We start from the raw sequence: 11130 nt of genomic DNA, 5'->3' as shown, positions 1-11130 counted from the left end.
TTTCTTTGTCTTATTAACCCGCTCGTTCTACTTGCTTTGCTTGACCCCGTCCCGTCCTCCGACTCTTCCCATGCTTCCCTGCTCGCTCAACTAGATCACTATGCCTACTCCGACTAGCTGAGTCCGACTAGCTTAGCTTAGAATGACTGAGACGACCAGGTGATAGATATAGAGAAAGAGAGAAAGAGGTTATGATTGGTGCCTTCGCAGACTTTATAAAAGAGCTATCTCACTAATTTATCAGCCTAGGTGGAGAGAGCCAGCTTAATGGCTTCTGCCTAGGTGTAGGTGAGAAGGAGAAGGATAGAGAAGGAAGGTTATGATCATCGCACGAATGCTTCTATATAAGGGCTATCTCCCACATTTCTCTGCCGTTCAGTGCGATTCCTAGGCGAGAGTTCAGTGCGATGGTTGGCATCCGTAGTTGTGCGATGGTGCTGAGGCACTCCTTGGATGGATCACTAAGAGCATTCGTTGGATCGGGAAGCACTAGCTCAAAGAGCATTCGTTGGATCGGGAAGCACTAGAGTAGATAATGGAAGCACTAGCGGGTTAATAAGATTAGGAAACCTATTCAGTTCAGTTCGGGAAGCACTGGAGTGAGTAGTTCAAGAGCCTAATCTAGAGTAGAGTCAGGGAGTTAAATCTTCTGTGGTTAAGATCCAGCTAGTAAAGTGGGGGTTCTGTGGTTAAGATCCCGCGAAAGGTATAGGTCTTCTGTTCTGTGGTTAAGATGCCGCTAGGAAGGGTCTGGGTCTGGTCAGCAATAGTGGTGAAGGGGATCTGGTAAGCATCCAGCTAGTAAAGTCTGGGTCTGGTAAGCATCCGTGGTTCAGGTCAGCGGGGATAAAAGGGAGAAGTCCGGGCAGCGGGGTAGCTAGTGGGGCGAAGAATAGGGAAGCGGGGGAGGAGAGGAGCTAGCTAGAGTCGGATAACTGAACCAGGGCCAGCGGAAGGCGTCCGGCGGAAAGAGAACTAGAGTGCGAACCTACTTAGCTTAGTCGGCTAAATGGTCAATAAACTCTTGAAAGAGAAGCGCGGGATGGAACTTAGCTTAACGGATGGATCAAGCTTGGCTTAGAGCTTATGAAAGATAAGCGAGGGCGAGGGCCCAATATCATAGAAGCGAGGCACTACTTGGAAAGCTGATAGCACCGAGGGATTAGATAGTGAACCGACAGAGAGGTCCGACCAATCATTGAAGCCAGGGGGAGCTTGGTGTGATAGCACCTAAGGACATAGAACAGCACCCTTTCTTCTGCTCTTCGACCTCTCTTCTGCTCTTCCACTGACCGATCATACTCTTCTCTTTCTTTCCTAGCTCTGGCTCTGCTATGGATTCTTTGCCTGGGTCTGTCATTGAGTAGAGCTCAGCTATTGAATAGAGCTCAGCCATTGAATAGAAGGGACCAGGCAGAATGAATTCGACTGAAAGCACAGGCAAGAGACAGATCAGTATAGGAGTGAGCAATTATTGGTTAGTTGAGGCATTAATAGGAGGCCCAAGCCAGCGTCAGGCAGAGAACTTCACTAGGCATCAGATAGCTAGAGGCAGAGCCCGGACTCTACTTATTGTGATATAGCTCACACTCCCGTTGGTCTATCCCGCTCCTTATCAGTCGGCTCTTTCTTTTAGTGGGACCTGGACTCGATCACTGAAGTGACTATCTCGCTCACTATTGAATTGTGACCCAGTTATACTCTCCCTAACTTCACTATTGGATGATGGCACTTCGATCAGATCAGTCTTCCACCACTCCGGTCTCCCAGATGAACTGAACTGAACTGAACCACCTACCTTCCCTTCCTTTGAGTGACTCATCCGGACTACTGAGTTCTGACTCTCTCTTTTCTTAACAAGGGATGATGCCAGGCTCTCTCTTATTATTAATGTGCCAGGCGAGAACGAGAACTACTAATAAAATAAGAGGGAATTACACTCTTTGATTTGCGATGGCCTAAATAAATATAAATTGGCTCTACTAAATTAATGAAGTCGAAGTGCGATGGTGGAGACTAGCGAGAGCTTCCCGACTCATGCGATCTCTGACTTCCCCATCTATCTGGTTAAGACCGACGAATGCAAAGAGCAAGAACCCAGGCGATTCAATTAATAAAGAAAGAGTTCCCGGGCGGAGATAACTAAAGATAAAGAAATCCCAACCAATTAGCAGACTGAACTTCACTTCACTATATATGTTCCCATGAGTTCCAGATAAACTGAACTTCACGAAGAGAACTGAACGCAGACCCAGGCAAAGATTAGATTCCACCGCTGAGCCAGGCAAAGACGGGTCGCACTCCCATTACCATCCCAGTAGGCATCGCGCACAAACGAATTAACAATCTCTATACTGTAGCACTCTTCACTGCTCCTTTGAGCCACATTAGGACTTGTACTGCCCTATATGCCCTATAGAAAGAAGATCAGAGTAGCGCTATAGTCTCTTTATCCGTAGTAGCGCTATTGTCATTCTATAATAAGATGGTCTCTCTTCTTTGGTTGGAAGAGGGTCTGAGACTTTGCCGAACGAGTGCGATTGATCGAGTAGTCGCCAACTTTCGAGTCTCTTTCTCTATTGAACGTGTTCGAGTCTCTTTATCCGTAGTAGCTGTTATTCTATAGTCAGAGACCTACCTTCTTTGTAATGGTTTGAATTGTGACCTTCTTTGTAATGGTTTGAATTGACCGCTTGTTCTATATTACCTACACCCTCTTTGCTTGTTCTATATTAAGAGATCTACCCTCTTTGGGTTAGAGGAGGGACCTACCTTCTCTCTTAGGAATTGAAACCTACCTTCTTTGCTTGTTCTATGATTAAGAGACCTCTCTTTTAATTCAGATGCTTGGGTTGCTTGATCGAGTATTTGCGCGCGCCAATGTACTTGGCGGTATAGGTCAGGAGGCGCCTTAGCTCGACCTGTCCAAGTCGGTTCACCGTCGTGGGTCAATGATCATCAATCCAACCATCAAAACCCAACTTCGATTGCGAAGTTCAAGTGCTCAGAATGCCGAAACTGAGCACAACCAATTAGACCTCTAAAAAGAGGAAGACTGAGGACTGCGTTTAGCAGATCAGATTAACAGGCTCCATCCAAAGAATAAGAATTTCAGTGAAGATTAGCAGTCAAGAGTAGACAGAAAAGCATCGGAATTGCAGATCAGATTAGCAGTACTTACTCACAGGGGCATATAACGGGCTCACGGTATTATATTCATATAGAATCATATGGAACTCATTCTGATCGTCTATCTTCTTTATCAATCAAGCCTCTAAACTGCTTTCTTTGCTTTGCCACCACCACTGGATATCTTCGTCGTCCCTCTGCCTTTGCTATTCGAGAATTCAGGCACTCCAGAAAAGGAATTGATCACTCTTGCACATGCCTACCAAAGGAAAGGATGGTTCAAGTCTTCCTCAGCCACGAAAGAAAGGATGAGGAGCGTCTAGGGCGACTAGTGACTTATAGTGACCTCTAGTACCCCACCTGAACCACGGACGAGTTCGGACACAACCACGACTCAAGAATAGAAAGATGATCCGACCATTCATTCATTCTAGGTAGGAATTGCCTATTGGTTCGTGGTTCCGCCGCGGAAGCAAAGAGGAGGCGCCAACTATTCTACTAGCAGGTTGACCGAAAGAGCTGGGACCGAGGGACTCTACCCATTAAAGTAGTGGACGTGGGTCTGATAATCTAGCGTACGTAGTTATTGGTTCGTGGGTCTGATTTGATTGAGCGAGGACCAACTTCCATCTTTGCTAGGTTCCTACTAGTCTGATCCGACTTCAGATAATCTATATTGGTTTGGGACCTATTAAAGTGGGGAGAAGCAGGACGAAGCCTACCCTCTCTCTCACTATGAGAGCTTGATTGGTTCGTGGTAGAGACCAGTTACCAACCTACGAGCCCAACGATGTGAGGGACGAGGACTCAAGATAGGTCTGAGCCAGAAGGACCGAGGAAGGTTTCAAGAGTGGGCTTCCGACTCCGCCATCCAAAGAAAGATTGTCTTTGGTAGAGCTGACTAAGCAAAGAAAGCTATCCCAGCTAGTGATTTTCATTTGGTAGAGCCGAGGGCTGACGTGGTAGTGAGCTAGATGATCCGACGTCGGTTTGCAATAGTGGGAAGGCCCACCTCCTACTCAGAATCTACCATTAAAGAGAGTGGCTTCGTGGGGTTGATAGTGATCCCCCCCGCCTTCGTTCTAGCATGCGCCTGCATCGATTTCTCTGTCTTTATTACCAATAATTATTAGAGAGTGGAATGGTCCCACCTAGCCCACCAAGTCCTCCCACGCTCCCTAGCTTCAGTACTTAATATAAGGACGAATGCTTAACCACTGAATTTAATCGAAGGAGTGCTTCCGGATCTGCCACTGCCTGATAGCCGCTCCTGACTTCTGCCCTTCTCTTCTTAGTTCCTGTCTTATTCTTGCTAGACCCCTCTTCTTGGTTCTCTCTTCTTATTGTAAGAGCTCTGGCACATCTTCACCCAATTAGCTTCCTCCCTCCGCCACTTTTCGGCGTCTTGCCCCCCCAGCATTCGTCAAGCTGAAGAAAGGACTTCGATGCAGTGGCAGTGCTTCTTTCCAGCAGCTCTCAATGAGAGAAAGAAAGCTTTCCAAGGTCTTTCTATAATAGAAATAGAAAGAGAAAGCAAGCAAGCTAAGGTCTTCGGAGGCAGAGAAAGGTCTTCTACTATAAGAAAGAGAAAGAAAGAAAATCATTCCCAATAGTCGGAAAGAGCAGAAAGAAGTCTCGGAGGGCAAGGAAGAAGCAGGTCGGCATTGCCTTGGGCAGTTGGCGGAGAAGGAGGCATAGAGAGGATAGTATGGTGGAAGCAGCGGTATGAAAGTGAGAGATTCATTAAGATGTGGGGAAGGTGGAGCCGAGAGCCTTACCTGTAGCAAGCAAGTTCAGTATACCATATAGATAGAGAAGTGAAGATCGCCTATACCATATATACATGGAAGAGCACACTTCAAAAGGGAAGGACCATTAGATAGGTGCGAACGAATGCGAACGAGGCTTGCAATTGGAAGAATAACCGGTAGGGGCATCAGTGCTTTAGTTGTAAAAAAGTAGATGCCCCTTAGTCGTAAATAGCCCCAAAGGCTATAATTTACTTTTATATTAGGCCCCAAAAATCTAGTAAAGGAGATAAATATTGGGGCTATTTACGACTAATCAGGGGTAGCAGAGTTATATTATATACAGGCGGATTAGAACTTATATTATGAATGCAGGGCCTTTGGGGCTATTTATCTCCTTTATAGAATTTATCTTTCTTTAGGGAAGATTAGTCGTAAATAGCCCCAAAGGCTATTTCTCTCCCCAATATATATACAGGGTAGCAGAGTTATATTATATACAGGCGGATTAGAACTTATATTATGAATGCAGGGCCAAAGGGGCTATTTATCTCCCCAACTTATTTAAATTCGGAATTTATATTGATTTTAGGTAAATTCGGATTAGTCGTAAATAGCCCCTTTGGCTATTTCTCTGCCTCTGCGTAGCAGAGGTACTTATCTTATCTTATATACAGTTAGTCTACGCCAAAGGGGCTATTTATCTCCTTTCGTAAATAGCCCCAAAGGCTATTTATCTACTCTGCATAGCAGAGGAACTTATATTATAGTAAGGCGGATTAGTCTACGCCTTTGGGGCTATTTATCTCCTTTAGTCGTAAATAGCCCCAAAGGCTATTTCTCTGCCCAATATATAGTAAGGGGGTAGCAGAGGTACTTATATTATATACAGGCGGATTAGAACTTAATTATAGTAAGTAGGGCCTTTGGGGCTATTTATCTCCTTTCGGAATTTATATTTATTTTAGGCGTCCCGAAAAGTGACGCGGAGGTCCGGCTGCTCCTCTTTCCCGGATCCTACACCCAATGCAATGTCAAACCTCACTCTTCAGTCTGGCACTCGTCCCATAAAGAAGGAGCTGGGCGCCCCTCGATCGGCAAGGGAAAGGGCGCTCGTAGTCCTTTCTATGCGCTCGTAGTCTAGTCTACTCCTTAAACTATAAATAATTAATCCGAGGGTATCCCCGATAGGCTCGAGCTATCTTCCGCGTCGAAGACTTTCTCACAATAATAATAAGTCGCTCCTCAATTTACTTTACTATATTAGGGGCAGCAACGTCGTGAATATTCAAAACTACGAAAGATCTACCCCTAATATTAACTATAAAACGAGATTTATATTTCTTTTAGGGCAAATTAAGGTATTACGTAAATGGTGTACCTGATATGTACGTTCTCTTCCCAAATAAGAAGTTCAGTGCCCTTTAGGAATTTATATTTATTTTAGGCCCGTCGTTACACTTGGCCCTAACGGGAGAGCTATCCTTACGGATACCCTCACGTCGTTATCACTCGTACCTTCTCTTTCGCTCGGACCTCTTTCGAGCCCCCTCTTCCCTACCTCTCTCGTTTCAGCGCTGAGTGCTTTTTTCCAGCACGTAGTCCTTCTATTCTCGTCCTCCTCCTTTGTTCATCTCTTTTTTCTGCGAATGTGCCTGCGTCTAGAAATCTAGCTTCGTTCGGATATAACACATGGGCTTCGGGGATCAAGGGGATCTCTTGGTTAGGGCCGATGCAGATTGGGGGTCGCCAACTGATAGTAGAATGAAGGGCAGGTTATAGTCGGAATATCCTAACCGGGGGGCAGACTCTATTTCTAAGAGCAGAGCCGCATCGTCACGTAATATTAATATCAAGCACGTTCCCCTTCTAATGCTTCTTCATTTCGATTTGTGTTCAGCGACTCAGCTTTATTATGATTCTTTTGTGCTTTCTCTATGCTATGATTTCGCGGTCCCTTCCATTATTTGAGTCACGTAGAATAGAGAGTCTCTCTCATTTTATTCATTTCAAAACATATCAATAACTAGAAGAAAAAGGGAATGACAAGGGCCATACAGTAAATAGAGTGAATGGCCGATAGAACTTATATGTATGGCACGCAATTATACTGGTAATAATCCGCTGCGATAGCGACGTGGCGATTAATCTCTATCAATAGGCCTGCTAAAGACCCAAACCATAGAGTACTATGCACAGGTGCGGAGGAGAGATATGTCATTATATCTCGCCCGTCGTTATCACAATTTCGGCCCTCTCCCGTTGGTCGAGCTATCTTACGAGACCCTCCTTTCCTATGTTTTGTAATACAGATGTGTATATGGTCAGATGTTGTAGTTCAAGATCATTTGTATTTCTTTTACACATAATTCCGAACTAAATGCTAAAAGAGATATGTACAATGAATCAATAGATGAGATGAGAATCTAATCCCCTGTTCCTGAACATGACTGATCACACTTTTTGTTACGTTAGGTGTATGATGTATATAATGATGATCTTTATGATATGTATACGATTTTATTATATGAAACCAAGACTTACTATAATATTTGAGAAGAAATGAGAAGAAGTATATAGAGAGAGGATCAAATTATGTTCCGGAAAAGAAGACAGGTATTTTGTAGAATGAGACTGCACAACAATTTTAAAAAAGGGATGTAGCGCAGCTTGGTAGCGCGTTTGTTTTGGGTACAAAATGTCACGGGTTCAAATCCTGTCATCCCTACCTATGACTTATCCCACATAGCTACCGTCAGCAAGAGTCTCTTACCTGAATGGACTATAATACCGTAGTCGAATATCTTTTAGGAACTTATATAGTATGGCCTAAGATGGAAGAGCTACTGCGTAGAGGGCCTAGCTAGTGCCCGTTCTTCAGCAGCCCAGCTCCTCTGCCCCGTTAACGTTCTGCTTCTTAAGAGGGAATTTCTTTCCCCAAAAATCTAGTAATTATAGAGTTCATTTCCCGTGGAAGGTCTGGCCCCCCCTGAGCGGAAGGGGCGAATGATAATGACGCGCTCTCCCTTATGGTCGAGCTATTTTATACCCTCGACCACTAGTGGGGGCCTCCCCAGGCTAGACTGAATTGACCCGGATAGGATGCATGACGGTCGGAAGAGGAAGAGTTTCACTTTCTATGACAGATAGGCTGAGTAAGTCAGCGTCCTCATCTATAAATGGCGAACCTCTACTGGGGACCCGCTACTATAAAGTTCATATCCCGAATCAGTAGCTGCAAATCCGAACCTTTTCTGTGAGTCTGATTCCTTTGCTTGAATTGGAGTAGCTTTGATCCTTGGCTGCTCTGGGCAAATAAGAAAGCATGAACTCGCCCACTTGGAATTAAGATCTTGCGAAGCCTACAAGGGGGTGCCAGGTGTGACGTACTTCTGAAAATGCCCTCTCTCTCCCTAAATTACGGTATTGCGATCTCCCGTCGTTCCTCGTCCCTCTCGCTATCGCTCGAGTATGTCGCTTCGCAGGTCGTGCCCAAAAATTATAGCCCTTCGGAATTTCTATTTATTTTAGGTAAATTCGGATTAGTCGTAAATAGCCCCTTTGGCTATTTATATGCCTCTGCGTAGCAGAGGTACTTATCTTATATTATATACAGTTAGTCTACGCCAAAGGGGCTATTTATCTCCTTTCGTAAATAGCCCCTTTGGCTATAATTTACTTTTATATTAGGCCCCAAAAATCTAGTAAAGGAGATAAATAGCCCCAACTTATTTAAATTCGAACTACTTTTTTTTGCAGGCACGATATTGCTGAGGGACGAAGGGATCGCAATACCGTAATTCTTGTGGAAGATTGTAGACGATAGGCTCGACCATATATATAAGGGAGAGGGAGAGCCCTAATATAATAATAAGTCGGTTGTCCAAAATAGTAGAACCTGACCCGATAGGCTCGACCATATATATAAGGGCCGCCCTCTATAATATAAGTCGCTCGCCATACATATAAGTTCTAGGGAGAGAGAGAGGGCCGAGTAAGAAGTCAGATAGCTATAGCTCGACTGAGAAGGGTAGATCTTTCTACGTTTAGTAGGTAACTTACTTAAGGAGGGCACGCAACTATACTGGTAATAATTTGCTGAGGCACGAGGAGCGAATGATAATGACGCGCATAGTCTTCAGTCCAAGAGCGGGTTCTTTCCTCTCCCCATGGTCGAGCCTATCTAAAGAGACCCTCTTTAACATTTCTACTACTTCCTTGCCTCACCCTTTTCAGAGATCTCCTTGTTCTCTTCCCATCTTTTCCTCCATACCTTCGCCGCCTTCTTCATCATGTTGTTCCATCCTTCAGGGGTAGGGGTCTTCGGTAGGTGTCCGGGCCCCTTCCGACAATCATGCTGCTTGAACATTGTAAGGCATGGAACCGTCTCGCTCTTGTGAACACTGATCATAAGTGGCAAAAGCCGCCGGAATGCTCATTTTTTGTCCATAAGCTCTCCTCGCCGTAATTCTCTCTGGAAGTAGCCCCTACAACCCCTTGACTCCTGCGGGCTACGTTCGAACTAAACGAGAGTCAGGCTTTCTCCCCGAGAGAACGGACTGACTAGACGGAGGGGGAAGGACCTGCGCCTAGCTAACGGAGTTCACGAGGAACCGACTTCAGTTAGTGAAGCGAGGCCTCAAAGATCAAACCATATCTTACTGAATAATCTGACTGAACCGAGTGAGGTATAGACAGATTATATCACAGCTTGTGTTGTGGCGAGACGAAGGGACGGAACGAGCCGGTTCCCTTGCTTGCTTACCGGACAAGAAGGGTGGTCGTAGACCAGGTATTTTATAATGGGCTATAGCGAACGGAGAGAAACAAACCTAAGTCACTATTGTATTGTGAACCATAAGGAACACTAGCACTACCAGTGACTGGCTAAAAAACAGATAGAAAACTCTTTCCTACTCCAGGCAAGTAGTACGGTACGGATACGGACTATAACTCCAGCCTACTGTTCCATACAGAGTACGGATTCAGGAATTTCAAACACTCATTGAGACTACCGACGTCTCTAGTGCTAATACATAGAGCAGCCGGGTAGTGGATTTTTTAGAAAGAGTGTAACCTCCTTTTATTAGAGTATAGGTGTTTCCCTCTTCTCTTCTCCGTGTGTATTGAATGATGGAATGAATAGAGCCGCGTAGCGCGTAGCATAGCGAATGTTGAAAGCTCTGCGTAGCGTTCTTATTCTTAATGAAGACCTAGTTGTAAATTATCGAAATAGAAGCACCTCTCTGTTTCGGTGTAGAGCGGTGGCTTGTGTAGCGATCTGGCAGGTTTCAATACGCCGCCTCCGCTTTCTTATTCAATGAATGAATATGAATGCAATGAATGCGTTGTTGATAAAGAGCATAGCGGGTGGGGGCTTCCTGATCCGCTTTCGACCTTCCCCATCTGTTCCCACGCACGGATTCTGCCACTTATAATCTTTCTGGCCGGCGTCTGGATTCCTTCTGCTTTCGTGCGTGCTGATGCTTTCAGCCTTACTCAAATAGGGGGTGGCGTTATATTCTAAACTGAATCATGGACTGGGCTCAATCACTTTCTTTCTATAGAAAAGGGTTCGATCATAAGCTTATGTGATCGGAGCCAGCATCTCAAGGAGCCATAAGCCATCATAAGCTTTTTTAAGGTATCCCTTCATACACCACTGTGATAAGATCGCATAAGCGTCTCCTAGCCTAGGGATCGAAGCTTCTGTTTCTATGAGAATCCCGCCCAGATGAAAGATCATAGGCTGCCCTCGATAAGCTTCATTAAAATCTGGATATGCATGCCATAGAAGCCCCCTACTAATCTAAAGGGGGGGCGAGGGGTAAAAGCCGTTGGTTGAAGGCGCAGGTAATGAATGGGCTTGTTCTGGCATGAGACAGAAGGAGTCTCAAAAAGTTAGGGGTTTTATTGAGATCCTTAACATAAAGGCTATGCATAGAAGCCACTTAGTAAAGAGGGAAGCCATTGAACAGAAGGCGGGGTCATTAATGAGCAGGAAATAGGCTTTTGTGACAAGGCATGGTATCGCATTCCATGCGGATCGATAGTCGACAAGTCCAACCTCCTTCTACGACCAACAACACTTTGTAGATTGAAACAATGGAAAAATAGAGCTGCACGAGCTTTTCAGCTCGATCCACTCCCTCCATCATCATCCTCCGATGGAAAGCGGGAAGGAGGCGAGATATACCCGACCTGGTCAAGGAAACCCACACCTTCTTGGGATCCTTAGAGCAGGTCAACTATT

General features: G+C 45.1%; 1 non-coding gene across 1 annotated transcript; it reads left to right on the top strand.

Moving 5' to 3' along the window:
- The first annotated feature begins 7531 nt into the window (after positions 1–7531).
- Positions 7532–7605, top strand: TRNAP-UGG (transfer RNA proline (anticodon UGG)). Its single transcript has one exon. It is a non-coding gene; the product is annotated as a tRNA-Pro (tRNA).
- Positions 7606–11130: the final 3525 nt, after the last annotated feature.

The sequence above is a fragment of the Curcuma longa genome, unplaced genomic scaffold (assembly GCF_044706935.1).
Source record: "Curcuma longa cultivar G26 ecotype Majalengka, Jawa Barat unplaced genomic scaffold, ITB_CL_G26_1.1 contig_28212, whole genome shotgun sequence".
Lineage (NCBI taxonomy): Eukaryota > Viridiplantae > Streptophyta > Magnoliopsida > Zingiberales > Zingiberaceae > Curcuma > Curcuma longa.
The sequence above is the reverse complement of the archived record's forward strand: the minus strand, read 5'-3'. Positions and strand labels throughout refer to the sequence as shown.